This window comes from Aotus nancymaae, unplaced genomic scaffold (genome assembly GCF_030222135.1).
Source record: "Aotus nancymaae isolate 86718 unplaced genomic scaffold, 86718_ANA_hifiasm-v0.15.2.pri h1tg000076l, whole genome shotgun sequence".
NCBI lineage: Eukaryota > Metazoa > Chordata > Mammalia > Primates > Aotidae > Aotus > Aotus nancymaae.
Window position 1 is genome coordinate 11,284,174 of NW_026988491.1, and position 15,364 is coordinate 11,299,537.

The 15,364-nt window shown below is 49.8% G+C and overlaps 1 protein-coding gene across 2 annotated transcripts in view; it reads left to right on the forward strand.

Moving 5' to 3' along the window:
- The first annotated feature begins 96 nt into the window (after positions 1–96).
- NCF4 (neutrophil cytosolic factor 4) overlaps positions 97–15,364 on the forward strand; it is a 95,088-nt gene continuing 79,820 nt past the window's right edge. For both annotated transcript variants that reach the window (XM_012476360.2, XM_064368002.1), the window contains exon 1: positions 97–142. The gene's annotated coding sequence lies outside the window, so the exon portion shown is untranslated. The remainder of the gene's footprint in view (positions 143–15,364) is intronic.

The following is a 15,364-nucleotide window of genomic DNA, read 5'->3' on the forward strand; positions in this document are numbered from 1 at the left end:
ACAATTCGTAGAGTTATTTGTTGTTCAAATTCATTCTGCTGGACAAGTGGTTGTAAGTGACGTCAGTCAGCTTTATATCCCGCCCCTGCGGAGCCATAGAGTCCCGAGGAGTAGAAGCCTTCGCGTCAGGACGACAGAAGCGGTAAGAGAAGCTTTTTGACTGGTCGGAGGCCGGCTTGACCCGTCTTCGGGAGGAGTGGGGATTCGCCACTCCCGCTGTCCTTCTGGAAGTGGGTTCGCCTACCAGGGGCGAAGTCTAGCAGGTCGAGCTCTAGGCGTTCTGGGGCGATGCCAGCGCAGTGGGTCAGGCCGCCGCTGCTGAGGCCGTATTGACTTCGTTTGAGTTCGCAGCGGTTCTAGTGGCTTCCCCGGTTCCCGGGTTCTGCACAGCGCGGCTATTATAGTGCGTCGAGAAGTTCAGTTCCTGCCCCGCATCCCTCAGGGAAATCTCATTTTAAAAGCCCAAAGATGTTATGAGCGTTAAAATCTAAAATATGAAGGTGTTTCAAGTGATGTTTGTGAATAAAGGGAGAACGGATACACTTTGATGGGGCTGAGCGGTGAGACTCGGGAACTTGACGTCGTACTTTCCTCTTAGTCCATTTACTGTCTTGCAAAAGGAGGATACATCACTCACCACGTCGCCCGTCACCCAGGGAGGCTCTGTCTACGCGACTGTTTACCGGGTTAGGGGTGCCTCTTGCACGTGGTTGGAGAGTGAGAGACCTAAATCACTGCCGTCTTTCTGACCTGGGAAAGTTAACTCATCCCTCAGCCTCTCAGGGTGGGCCTAGGAGAAACCACCTCGTGGGGTGGTTGGGATGGAAGGAGAGAAACCTATGAGTTAGTAGGTTCACCAGTGATTGTGGGGTGCATGAGAGAGACGAAGCTTATCTGGACAGATTTGGTTTATCATCGCTGTCATTGGTTGGCCGAATGTACCCCCTGTCCTCACTCTCTCGGGGCCCCTGGGATTTCTGACGGCCCATGCTGACGGGAAGAGCAGCCCCTCAGTAAAGGTGCCTGTGCGAAGGCTCCACATTCCCTCCAGACACCTAGAACATTCCACTTCTCCACCACTCTGCATCTCAGGGTGGCCGCCAGCCTTGTGTCGGGGAATGCACACACACACACTATGAATGACTGACAGTTTCGGCTCTGAATCTGGAGTAAAACAATGCAAGTTGTCTGAAATGTTCTTTCCTTGGGATTCATTCCTGGCCTTATGGCAAGTGGGGTTCAACCTGGGGGCTGCCCATCTGTGATCTTTGGTAAAGAAAAGAGCAACATTTAGACAAGTCACTGTGCCACAGGTGGATACAGAACTCCCTACACCTCCAGGAGCATTCCTAACCCTGGGTGGGTGGAGAGGAAGTCGGGAAGGATATTCTGGAAGGAGAGCTTCGTAGGAATTTGCGAGGTGGACATAGGAAGGCGAATTCTGGGTGGATGGGTCAGCACGTGCAAAGGCTCAGAGCTCTGGGAGGGCAGAAGATGGAATACACAGTGGAATGGCAAGGCCCAGAGTAGAACCCTTGTTTGAGGAATTCATTCAACAAATATTCTGTTGAGTGCTTACTAAGCACTGGGACATAGAGGTGGACAGAACCATCAAGCCCAGTGGAGTGGCAGATGATCAGGCAATGAAGATCTATGATTGCATGTTGTCACTGTTGAATGTAGAGAACTTGGTGCAGGAAGAGTAAATACCCCACACTCTGATGATCCCTGGACCGCCACATTAGCATCACCTGGGTATTGGTAAGAAATGCATATTCCCAAGCCCCACCCCTGACCAGCTGAACTCTAGAGGTGGGGCCCACAGTCTGCTTCCATAAGCCCTCCTGGTGATTCCGACAGATGCTCATGTTGAGAACTGGTTTTCTTTTTTATTTTTTGAGACAGAATTTTATTCTTGTTGCCCAGGTGCAATGGTGCAATCTCGGCTCACCGCAACCTCCACCTCCTGGGTTCAAGTGACTCTCCTGCCTCAGCCTCTGAGTAGCTGGGATTACAGGCATGCGCTGCCATGCCCAACTAATTTTTTTTTTTTTTGAGATGGAGTCTCGCTCTTTCACCCAGGCTGGAGTCAGTGGTGCATCTTGGTTCACTGCAACCTCTGCCTTCCAGGTTCAAGCGATTCTCCTGCCTCAGCCTTCCTAGTAGCTGGGACTACAGGTGCACGCCACCACACCTGGCTAATTTTTTGTTTGTTTGTTTGTTTTTGTTTTTTTAGTAGAGATGGGGTTTCGCCATATTGACCAGGCTGATCTCGAACTCCTGACCTCATGATCCGCCCGCCTCAGCCTTCCAAAGTGCTGGGATTAGAGGCATGAGCCATCTCGCCTGGCCTCCCCAAACGTTTTCAATGTGCAGTTGGTTGAATCCAGAGATGTGGAACCCATGGACGCAGAGGGCCAAATGTATTCCATATTTATTAGTTTATTTGTATGGTATCTGTTACCCTCCACTAGAAGGTAAACTTCATGAGAACCGACACTTGGTCTCTTTTGTTCACCTAGTATCTAGGACAGTCCCTGCATGGCCAGGCACTCGGTAAATATTCATAAGAATGAATGAATGACTCTCATAGGGTTTACCCTTCTTGTGCATTCATTCATTCAATAAGCACCAACTCTTGAATCCCAATTTTTGGGCAAGCAATGGGCTTATTGCTGGGAGGTGTGCCATGACCATTCAGATGGGGGTAACCTGATCCTGGGTCTTCTCCCACCCCCAGCCTGCACCCCTAGCTACACCCGTATGCTCTGTGGAAGAGAAAGGGTTAACAGTGCTGCTTCCCAAAGCCAGAGACTAGACTGCTGTGGCTGATTACCGGGGCTTTGGGTAAGAGGGGAGTGGAGGGCAGCTGCTGACAGGTTGTTCCTAGGAACTGTTCAATCATCCTGGGGTTGAACATGTCCCAACATCCCTGATGAGCAGCATGTGGATGAGCCGCAGCTCCCTGCCAGGCACAGCAGCAACATTCCATGCACAGTGCCAGGGCTGATCGTGCCCACTGCAGGGCCCAAGGTCCTTCGCCATTGTGCCATGACAGCCAGGGGGTTCTCCCTCTGCTCGGGCCCCATCACAGTCCCGTCATTTATACGGTGTAACAGCAGAACTATTGGATACAATCCAACAATTGGGTAAATAGGAGGTTTTAGGGGAAATTAAATAATTGAGAGTTATTCTGCATGAATCCTCAAGAAGAATACCTTTCGTACATTAAGGAAGATTTGCTCAAGTGCCCTTGTGTCAGAGGCAATGCCAAAAAGAGAGAACTAGGAGATCTGTAGGAATTTTATGTATTTAGATCAGCGTTTCCCTACCTCGGCACTATTGACATTTGGGGATGAAGAGTTCTTCGTTATGGGGGCTGTCCTGAGCAATATGGGATGTTTGACAGCACCTTTCCTTGTCTTGCCACCTTTCCTCTATCTCAATCTCCTCCCACCTGCTCCTGTAGGCGCTTTGAGGCTCAGAAGAGTCACCACATGCAGGGGGTCCCCAGCACACCTGACACGTAGTAAGACTCAGTGGGCATCAGCTCTGATGAACAGCCACTGGGGTGGCGACGACTCCGTGGAGGGAGATTTATAATGCGGCCGTGCCGTTCTGTTTTACAATTTCCTATAATGCATCTGGTGCACTGCTTTCTCTTGGTAATGACCTTTGCTGTTCTTTTTCCCACTGTTCACGTGGGCCTGGTTGTTTATGACTCCGCTGATGCAGTGCTTGGCGGTGGCCATCTCAATAAAGGGCAGGGGAAATGGGATTGACTCACCTTCTGTGCGCCCGGAATGCAAAGTGGAGCCCTGAGCTGTGGCCTCGGCGGGGCACGGAGGCCGTGATATCCCGATTTTGTCAGCAGGGGGCAGCAGCCGCCGGGAAAATATCTGCTGCAAGAGGAGGGCTGCCGCCTTTTGGTTTACTTTGCTGCCGCCTTTATTTAAAGTTGAGCAAATCATCCCTCCAAAGCCACCCCGGAGGCCCCCTTGAACAGCCCGAGATACCCCATCTGCAGAAGCCAAGAGCTGCTTTTCCAGAACGTTCCACGTTAGTGCGTCTCTGTCCGTTTTTTCACCAACTGAGAATGAGAGGCGGAGACATCCCCTGGGCGCCTCCCTTTGAGACGCGGTGCTTTGATTTACAACCCGGAGCCCAGGGCTCCTGAACCCCGCTGGAGGTTTCTTCTCGCACCTGCTGCCGTCCCTTGTGCCTGCCTTCCACACTCCACGTGTAAAGCCTGTGTGGTGGTGGTCGAGAAGGGGCCCAGGAATTCCGGGTGCCTCAGGCTGAAGCTATGTCAAACTCTGCTAGAGGCAAAGTTAAGGGGGTCCCTGATGCTCTACCCTTTTTTTTCCCTTCCCCAGCCCCTACTCTGTATAACACCACGCAGCTGCGCGACACCATGCGGGTCCCAGACCAGCCCTCTTCCGGCAGCTGCACCCACGCTCAGGCCCATCTTAGTTAATTCCTCATCTCCCGCTGCACGTGGAAACTAACAGCCGAGTCTCATTCCTCCCTCAGGCCCTGGAATGCACTGTAGACCCCCTGTGCTCCATTTTCCACCCAGCGGCCAGCATTGTCTTTTAAAAAATCTTAATTTCAGTTAGGTAATCTCACCCCAAGGTTTAACATTTAAAAGAGAAAAATCTACAGAGAACACCCCCTCCCGTCCCTGACAGTTGCTTGTATACCTTTTCCGAGAGATTTTACATCTATCCCAGCACAAAGGTGCATACACATTCTTATTCTGTCTCTTCTCCTCTCTGCAGATAGAAGCCAGCACCCACACTCCAGCATTTTGCTTTTCCATCTAATGTACTTTGGAGGGGCCCCGTGTCTGTATTCAAAGTGACCCTCGGTCTTTTGTGTGGCTGAGCCCATTCAGCTGTAGAAAGCGGTGTTCCTGAATCTCATCACACTTCCACTGAAAGTCCCCCAAAGCCTTCCTGCTGTGCTTGGGGTACAGTCCACCTTCCCCATGGAGCTATCAGCCCTGGTGAGCAGGCAGTACCTCCTACCTGGCCAGTTTCATCTTCCGGGCAGCTGGCTGTCTGCATCCTCACACTTGACTTGCCCATTCTGCCTCAGGACCTTAATCCTGCCGCCCCCACTGATCTAGTTAACTCCTGTATGCCTTTCTCAGTTCAAGCATCACTTGCCCTTCACATCCTGCACACTCTGGATGCCAGTGGCAGTCACCACCACTTGTAGTTACCGGTAGGACACACCACTGCAGGCTCTAGAGGCAGACAGACCCCTGGGGTTCAAATCCCATCTCCACCACTTCCTCACTGTGTGACCTTGGGCAGCGGACTGCACCTCTCTGTCCCTGTTTCCTCTCATGTGGAATGGGAGCATGAATAGATCCCTGGTCCTGGGGTTTTGCAGTGGGGATTAAATGACTGGCCAGAGCAAGCCTCTTCTACCTGTTGCTGCAAACCTTTGAGCAGGGACCGTGTCTCCTTGGCAGCCATCACATCCTGGTGCCTGGTCGATAGTAGGAATTGTATAAGTAAGCATCAAAGTAAGCATCAAAATGACTGCACTTTAGTATGGGTCTCTAGGAATCATTGTCTTAACTCACTGGTTCTCAAACTGAGCACTTCATGATACTAGTTAATAGAATAATAACAGCCCAGACAGGCGCAGTGACTCACGCCTATAATCCCAGCACTTTAGGAGGCTGAGGCAGGTGGATCATCTGAGGTCAGGAGTTCGAGACCAGCCTGACCAATATGATGAAACCCTGTCTCTACTAAAAATACAAAAATTAGCTGGTGTGGTGTAGTCCCAGCTACTCAGGAGGCTGAGGCAGGAGAATCACTTGAACCTGGGAGGTGGAGTCTGCAGTGAGCCAAGATGGCACTGCTGCACTCCAGCCTGGACGACAGAATAATTCATCTCAAAAGAAGAAAAAAAATTAATAATGATAATAACAGCATGCCATCACTACCCAGGCCAGGCTGTCTCCTTAGATTGTGTCATCTCACCCTCACAACCATCTGGACAGGCAGGTAGCATTATGATCTCAAGATCCCTATTTTACAAGTGAGGAAACTGAGGCACAAAGAGATTAAGTGGCTTTTGTCAGAGGTCACACAGTAGCAGAGCTAGGAGTCAAATTTGGGAAGCTTTCTAGGAAACAGTAAACATTTGGAAAACATTGTCTTAACCCAAAAATGCTTATCTCTGTGACTAAGGGAGGGAGCTCTGCCTAATTCTATTCTGGGCAGGTATCAAGATGAAGCTCAGATGCCCCTTCTTCCCGCTACCTCCAACCCTGCAGCCCACATCCTGATCTACCCCTGGACTCCCAGAGAGGGGAGGTGCCTGCTCTGCTCACACCGATCCATCTAATTAAGAATTTGCAGCCCCCGATATCCCCTCTGGCTGGTGCCCTGACTCTTATCCCCTCTGAGCCTTCTGCATCTGCTGCCCACTGCCACCCCTGCTGCCAACACAAGCTCGAGCCCTTCCCAGATCTCCAAGGGAGACCATCCCTTGTTTCCATGTTTCACCCTTCAATGTATGGCACCTCCAGGGATTCTCCCAGCGCTCTTTCATTCCCTCACCTCCACTTATTCCATAATATGCTGCAAACCATCTTACCCCCAACCTGTGTCAAAGGTCACTCATCACTGGGCATGGTGGCTCATGCCTGTAATCCCAGCATTTTGGAAGACCGAGGTGGGCGGATCACTTGAGGTTGGGAATTCGAGACCAGCCTGACCAACACGGTGAAACCCCATCTCTACTAAGAATATAAAAATCAGCTGGTCCTGGTGGCACGTGCTTGTAGTCCCAGCTACTTGGGAGGCCGAGGCATAAGAATTGCTTGAACCCAGGAGGCGGAGGTTGCAGTGAGCTGAGATTGCACCACTGCACTTCTGCCTGGGTGACAGAGTGAGACTGTCTCAAAAGAAAACAAAAAATGTCACTCGTGGCTGGGTGGTCAAGTCCAATGCCAGGGTTTAGGATAGGGGACATTTTGCACTTACCATGTGCCAGGCCTGGAATAAGCACTTAAGCAACATGGTAACCACATGAAGTGAGGACTATCATTATGCCCATTCTACAGATGAGGCATAGGGAAGTTTAGCAACACACTAGCCATGAATCCACCTTCTTAGCCATTGACCACACTATCTCCAATGGAGCATCTCTGCAGAGGTGGCATGGCCTCTCCTTCCTCCTGGCATTCTCGAAGACACCTCTTCTCCTGCTTTTCTTCCTGCCCCCTCCCCATCCACTGGGGTTTCTCCCATGCCTTGGAGGCTTCTCTGCTCCCTGCTCCTGAAGTGGCTCCCCTAGGGCTCATCCTGGCCCTTCCTTCCCTCCGGGGGCTTCCTGGTGAGCAGTTGCTCTGTGACTTGACAGACAGCAAGCCACTTGACATGGCCAGGCTTGGGACAATAATACCTGTAATCTCCTTCTTCTTTAAAGGTTACCATGAGGGTCAAAACTGACACCACGTAGTGCCTAAGACATGCTTTGCAAACTGTGAAGTGCTGGACAAAGGTAACAACTGTCCCTGTTACCATGATCAGCTCCGTTTAGAGATTGGTTCCCTCATTCTCTCCTCTAAATATTCTTGGTGCAAGTCGTCAAGCACCCAAATGTGGCATCTGGGAGGTGGAATTCAGCAGCCTTCTAACAGGTTGTGAAAATACCGATAAGTGTTCAGGCTACAAAGTCGGGGGGCAGGGGGGTTTCTCCAATGGAATCGCAGGGTAAACACAGGCTGGCCGAGAGGAGAGGGTTACCCGACTGACTGGGCCAGCCGGGCAGGCCTCCAGGCCACCTCCTGAGCCTCTTGGAGCTGTAAACAGGCGTGATTGTTTTGGCAGGAGACATCCCACTCTGGCTGTCAAAGAGGAAGCTGATGAGATGCAAAGCAGCCCAGACCCTTTCAATTTCTCCCACACGAGGGTGGTGTGACCAGTGGTGTGAACACTGGTAGAGCGATGGAGGATAGACATTTAAGTCAACAGATCTGAGATTAAAATCTGTGCAAAACATGTGTCTATGGCCCACTCTCAGGAGTCCCATCTCGCTTGCTGGGAAAGATTTTGAAAATCCTACCAGTTTTTGTTGGGAAAACACAGTTTTGAGATGTGCTGAGCTGGAGAGCGAGTTCTGAATTGTATAAAATACTCCCTGAATGCTGGACTTCACCTGTCTGATAGCTCTTACCTGGGCTCCATCCATTTTCCAGAGGAGGAAACTGAAGCTCAGTTAAATGCATCAAATGACATGTGGACACGAAATAGCTAATAAGAAGAAGGACTGAAACGAGAATTCAAATCCTCTCTCTCCAAACCTGACCCCCCTGGCTTACTGGCTGGGTGACCTCGGGAGAGCTCGTGACCTTCTCTGAGCCTCTGTTTTCTTATCTGTGAAGTGGGGCTGATGGTAAGACCTACCCCTGAGAGCTGAGAGGGTTAGATGGGATTCTACAGGGAAATCACTTGGCCCAGCTGAAGAGTAAACACTGAGTGAATGGTCCCTGTTATTACCACTTTAGAGCCCACGGTTGTTAAATACATAGATGAGTGGATGAATAAATAAATGCACTCTTATCTCTACCGAGGACTGGAAGCTTTCTTTGCAAGAAACCCACGAAGTGTAGGCAATTTCCTTTTGATGGCAGTAAGTGCCCACTGAAGCAGTTTATGGTGGCAGAAGAATTGGGCCTCGCTTCTGCTGTAATTCACATTCTTGAAGATCATTCCAAAAGCAGAGAAAGGGCTGGCCCCAGCTCATCCGAGATACGATCTCTCTGGTGTTGCTGACAAGGTGACATTTTGGGTGATTATGCAAGAAATCTTCCAAGGACGGACCCTCTGCTCCAGCAAAAAGCTTTGAATTTTGCAAAACTGCCAGAGCACAGCAGTTTCTCCTCTGGCACTGGCTCACCCGGTGAGCTTTGCAGGCATCCCAGAATTGACTCTGAAGTACTGTGCCCATCCCATGGCCCTCTGCTGGCCTCTTGAGAGTTAACAGATGTGAGCGCTGGAGGAGAGAGTTACAAGTGGCCGGGGTGGTAAGAGCAAGGTCGAGGCTTCTTGCTGGAGCACAGCCAAGGCGGCCTCGCAGGCTCCCTGGTGAATACGCAGAGCATCAGAGCACGCTCTGTTTCCACAGCACGGTGTTCAAAGGCCTGGTCCCACAGCGACTGCTTCCCTGCAGCATTCTGCTCTGGACTGCGGAGAGCTGGCTGCTTTCTTTTCTTTCTTTCTTTTTTGTTTGTTTGTTTGTTTGTTTGGAATTTCGCTCGTCGCCCAGGCTGGAGTGCAGTGGTGCGATCTCAGCTCACTGCAACCTCTGCCTCCTGAGTTCAAGCGATTCTCCTGCCTCAGCCTCCTGAGTGGCTGGGATTACTGACATGCGCCACCATGCCCAGCGAATTTTGTATTTTTAGTAGAGGCAGGGTTTCTTCATGTTGGCCAGGCTGGTCTCCAACTCCCGACCTCAGGTGATCCGCCCCCCTTGGCCTCCCAAAGTGCTGGGATTACAGGTGTGAGCCACTGTGCCTGGCTGGCCCTTTTCTTTCTTAGCGTGAGAATGATCTGTCTTTCAATTGCCCAACTTAGGTGGCACATCTTCTATGGTACCTTTTTATTTTTAATTTTTTTAGAGACACAGGAACTCCTGATGTTGCCCAGGCCGGACTCAAACTCCTGGGCTCCTGTGATCCTCCCTCCTTTGCCTCTGGAGGAGCTGGGACTGCAGGTGCACACCAACGCACCCTGTACGGCACCTTTTTCTGCCTGTATTGGTTTCTCAGGGCTGTTGTAACAAGTGACTATAAATTAGGTGACTTGATAGAGATTTATTCTGCCATGGTTCTGGAGGCCAGCAGTCTGAGATCCAGGTGTCAGCAGACTCCCTGTGAAGGCTCTGGGAAGAATCTCTCCTTGCCTCTTCCGGCTGCTGGTCCCTGGCTGTGGCAGCATCACCCCAGTCTCTGCCTCCGCCTCTACTGGGCTTTCTTCTCTGGACTTCTGCCCATCTTCTCGTTTTCTGTCTCTTTTAAGGACACCTGTCATTGGATTTAGGGTCCATCCTAATCCGGAAGGATCTCATCTCGTGATTTGTATGGCATTGATTAGAATTATGTCAGCTTCAGGTGCAGACTGCGGCGACTTAACCAAACAGGGGCCTGTTTTCCTTCTGTCACAGGCACTCTTTGTCATTGTTGTTTTTGTTCGTCTGCTTTTAGAGATGGAGTCTCGCTCTGTCGCCCAGACTGGGGTGCAGTGGCATGATCTCAGCTCACTGCAAACTCCACCTCCTGGGTTCAAGCGATTCTCCTGCCTTGGTCTCCCAAGTAATTGGATTACTGGTGTGCACCATCACACCTGGCTAATTATTATATTTTTCGTAGAGATGGGGTTTCACCATGTTGGCCAGGCTGGTCTCAAACTTCTGGACTCAAGTGATCTGCCTGCCTCGGCCTCCCAAAGTGCTGGGATTATGGGCGTGAGCCGCCCTTAGGCTGGCAGCTTGCAGGCCAGCGGGAGGGCTTTAAGGAGCCATCAGGGACCCAGGCTTCTCCTACATTTCTAATGCCACCATCATCAGCTATGTCTTAGTTTCTGTGGTCATAGGAAGGCAGCTCTATCTCTGGGCACCAAGGTTGCATCCTAGACACAGTGAAAGAGGAAGGCCAAGGCCAGAGGCTTCTGGGTCTCCTTCTCCAGAGGCTTCCGTGCAAACCCCACCCAGGGCTGTCTGTGGACACCCATAGACCAAAACCGTGACCCCTTCTCAGGGGAGTATTTTCCACAGGGCACTTTGGTGCCCTGCCCCTAAATGGGGTTCTGATGGAAAGAAAGAGGTGAGAATTAGTGGTGAGTAGGCAACAGTGATGACCAGTGGGTAATAATGTCACCTATAAAAAATTAAACTTCAGCTGGGGGCCATGGCTCATGCCTGTAATCTCAGCACTTTGGGAGGCTGAGGTGGACAGATCACCTAAGGTTGGGAGTTCGAGACCAGCCTGGCCAACATGGAGAAAGCCTGTCTCTACTAAAAATACAAAATTAGCTGGGTATGGTGGCGGGCACCTGTAATCCCAGCTACTTAGGAGGCTGAGGCAGGAGAATCGCTTGAACCTGGGAGGTGGAGGTTGTGGTGAGCCAAGATCGCACCATTGCACTTCAGCCTGGACAACAAGAGCAAAACTCCATCACACACACAAAAAAAGTTAAACTTCACAGCATACGCACGTCCCCAGGTCACTAGAGCATAGCCTCGATATTCTAAAGGACACGAGATAGTATGTTTGTGAATGCCCATCACGTTTCCCAACCTCCACCCTTCCTACACTGCAGCAGCTACCTGTCTGTACACTGCTGCCTGACCTTGAGGGAGGCTGGGGCCAGGTGTGGGCACTAAGGTACGTCCAGAGGAGCAGTGTCAGGAGCAGCAGCTGGTGGTGATGCCAGCAGTAGGAGACAGCATCAGAGCCAGGAGTGGCAGGCACACTGCAGGGACAGACAGCCCCCAAGCAGAGCAGCCCGCAGGAGGGACAGGAACTGCAAACTCATCTCCTGAACGCAGTGACATCAGAACATCAGAGCCTTAACTCCACTGGTATTCTGAACCCTGGGTCAGGTCAAGAAGCAGAAAATAAAAAGAACGGCCTGGAAACTTCTCTGCCTCTTTAGGAAGTGGCACTGTCTTTGGATGCATCCGGGTGACACCTGTGCTCAGTAGATATCTGGTGAATGATTGATTCCACAAGGCAACCAGAAGCCAGCAGGAGGACAAATGGTTTTTTAATGACCTGTAAGGCATCTCAGATCACAGCACCTCCGAGTTGGGAGGAACATGTTGTCTAGGGGAAGTCTCCTGCTGGTGCCTGAAGACTTCTTTCAAGTTCCCTCATCTCTGTTTGCATGTCTCTCTTGACGGGATGCTCACTGCCTTGCTGAACAGCTGGTCTTACTGCTCTGCAGCTCCAAGGGTAGACGGGGCTTCCTTAGGTTTAGTCAAGAGCTGTTGCCTGCTCAATCCCACTAGTTGGTCCTGATTTCGTGCTTGCAGAATCACACAAAATAAATCCAGTTGCTCTTCAGATTCTACTCCCTGCCTCTAGTTATAGAAAGTCTTAATCTTCTCCACATGTGGGTACTTTGCTTTCTTTTTTGCTTTGTTTTCTGTGTTTATTTACTCAACAAAGCTGTATTAAGCACCTCCTTTGTGGCAGGGACTGTACGCAGTGCTGGGGTTACAATGGTGAAGGATTCTAGCTCGCAGGAAACCTATGAACCAAACAGGGAAGATGAGTGAGGACGATGATGATTGTGGTGAAATTCACATAATACATAATTAACCATTTTAAAGTATGCAAGTCCGTGGCATTTAGAGCTTTCACAATCTTGTATAACCACCACTTCTAGCTTCAAAACTTGTCATCACCCCAGAATGCCTTGTGCCATTAAGTAATCACTCCTGTCTGTCTCCTGGAAACCACCAATGTGTCTTCTCTAAGGACTGACCTATTTTGGATATTTCATATATTTATTTATTTATGTATTTTATTTTTTTGAAGACAAAGTCTCATTCTGTTGACCAGGCTAGAGTGCAATAGCACAAATTCAGCTCACTGCAACCTCTGCCTGCTGGGTTCAAGTGATTGTCTGTCTCGGCCTCCTGAGTAGCTGGGACTACAGGCATGTGCCACCACTTTGGCTAATTTTTGTATTTTTAGTAGAGATAGGTTTCATCATGTTGGCCAGGCTGGTCTCAAACTCCTGGCCTCAAGTGATCCGCCTGCCTCAACCTCCCAAAAAGAAACCAAAACACGTTTTTATCTAAGTTTCTGTGTGGATATGTTTTCATTTCTCTTGGATATGTACCCAGGAATGGAATTTCTGGAACATATAGAAACTCCTGTCCCAGAAACTTGTGTCCTAATTTTTTTGTTGTTTTTTTGAGATGGAGACTTGCTCTGTCGCCCAGGCTGGAGTGCAGTGGCATGATCTCCACTCACTGCAACCTCCGCCTCCCGGGTTCAAGCGATTCTCTTACCTCAGCCTCCTGAGTAGCTGGGACTACAGGCATGTGCCTGTAGTTGAGTATCCCATATGCCTGTAGTTGAGTACGCCACCATGCCCGGCTAATTTTTTGTGTTTTTAGCAGAGATGGGATTTCACCGTGTTAGCCAGGATGGTCTTAATCTCCTGACCTCGTGATCCGCCTGCCTTGACCTCCCAAAGTGCTGGGATTACAGGCGTTAGCCACTGTGCCCAGCCTCCTAACTTTTTAAGGAATGGGCAAACTATTTTTCACAGTGACTGCACCACTTTATGCTGTCACCAGCAATACATGAGAGTACCAATTTCTCAGCATCCTTGCCAATACTTCTTATTTTCATGGTTTTTGACAAGAGCTATCCTGGTGGGTGTACAGGCACCTCATTGTGATTTTGTCGCATCTCCTTAATTACAAATGGTGCTGAGCATCTTCTCATGTGCCTGGTGGCCATTTGTATATCATCATTGGAGAAATGTCTCTTCAAGTCGTTTGTCCACTTTTTAATTGGGTTGCATGATGGTTAATTTTATGTGTCAATTTGATTGGGCCACAGGGTGCCCAGACATTTGATGAAATATTATCCCGGGTGATTCTGTGAGGATGTTTTGGGATAAGTTCATATTTAAATTAGCTGAATAAAGTGATTGCCCTCCCTAATGTGGGTGAGACTCATCCAATTAGTTGAAGGCCTGAATGGAACAAAAAGGCTGACCCTCCTCCAAGGAAAAGAAAATTTCTTTAACCTGGCTGCCTTCAGCCTGAGATATTGGCTTTTTTCCCCGCCTCTGGACTCAGAAGCTACGCCATCAGCTCTCCTGGGCCTCCAGCTTGCCGATTCACCCTGCAGATACTGGGGCTTGTCCATCTCCCTAATTGTGTGAGCCAGTTCCGTATAACAAATCTTTTGTTGTTGTTATTGTTGTTATTGAGACAGAATTTTGCTCTTGTTGCCCAGGCCGGAGTGCAATGGCACAGTCCTAACTCACTGCTGGGACTACAAGCATGCATCACTATGCCCAGCTAATTTTGTATTTTTAGTAGAGATGGGGTTTCACCATGTTGGTCAGGCCGGTCTCGAACTCCCGACCTCAGGTGATCCACTTGCCTCAGCCTCCCAAAGTGGTGGGATTACAGGCATGAGCCACCGTGCCTGGCCACAACAAATCTTTTTATGTACTATATACATGTGTGTACACACATACACACACACACGCACACACACACACCCACCCCTACAAGTTGAGAAATCTCAGATCTGAAAATCCGAAATCTGAAATGCTCTGAAATCTGAAACTTTTTGAGGGTCATTGTGATGCTCAAAGGAAGTGCTCATTGGAGCAGTCTGAATTTTGAATTTTTGGATTTGGAATGCTTATTCGGTAAATATAATGCAAGTACTTCACAATCCAAAAAAATCCAAAATACTGCTGCTCCCAAGCATTTTGGATAAGGGATACTCAACTTGGGCATGCACACACATACATATACCCAGAGTCAATTAGTTCTGTTTCTCTGGAGGACTCTAATATAGGTTGTTTTTGTTGTTGTTGAGGCACAGGCGTTCTTTATATATTCAGGATTCTAAATCCTTACTAGATGTAGGATTCACAACTATTTTGGTCCCTTTGAGAAGACAGATGGTTAGAGAAGCAATTAATATGAAGTGGAGTTCGCAGGGGGGCAGGAAGCACAGGGCAGGAGCCCCTCAGCACTGAAGCTCCCGAGAGCTGGCTGATGTATCATGGAGCCAATGCTTCTGGCACTGAGTAGGTGCTCAATAAAGAGTTATTGCCAGTAAGAATGAGCAACTACACTTGGATGTTGGGTGGGAACAAACAGGCCTCTCCAGAGGGAGCCTCATGGAAGCTGAAGCCTGAGGCTGGTGTCGCGATGAGCCAGGCTGGGGAGGAACAGTGAAGTAGCTGAAGGAATAGCTTATGTGAGGGCCCAGAGGAGAGGGAGGACATGGCAGTTTTGAGGCATGACACATTCTATGTAGTTGAAACACACAATGCAGGGAATGAATGTAGGGTTGTGGGGGCTACATGGGGGAGGTGAGAGAGGAGAACGCAGGAGAGTAGCGAGAAAGGGGAAATGTGGACCGGGCCAGACATGAGGGGCTTTGTGGGCCGTGAAGGAGTTTGGGGCCCTCTGAGAAAGAGAGAGGGAGAGCAAAGCTATGAAGCATTAATGAATGAGTGGTAGCCATAAGAAGGCCCTGTGCTCTCAGGGTCCTGGGAGGATATAGGGGAAGCTGACTCCTCCAGGCTCCTCGCAGTTTAAATTCTGGCTCTGTCCCCTATCAGGC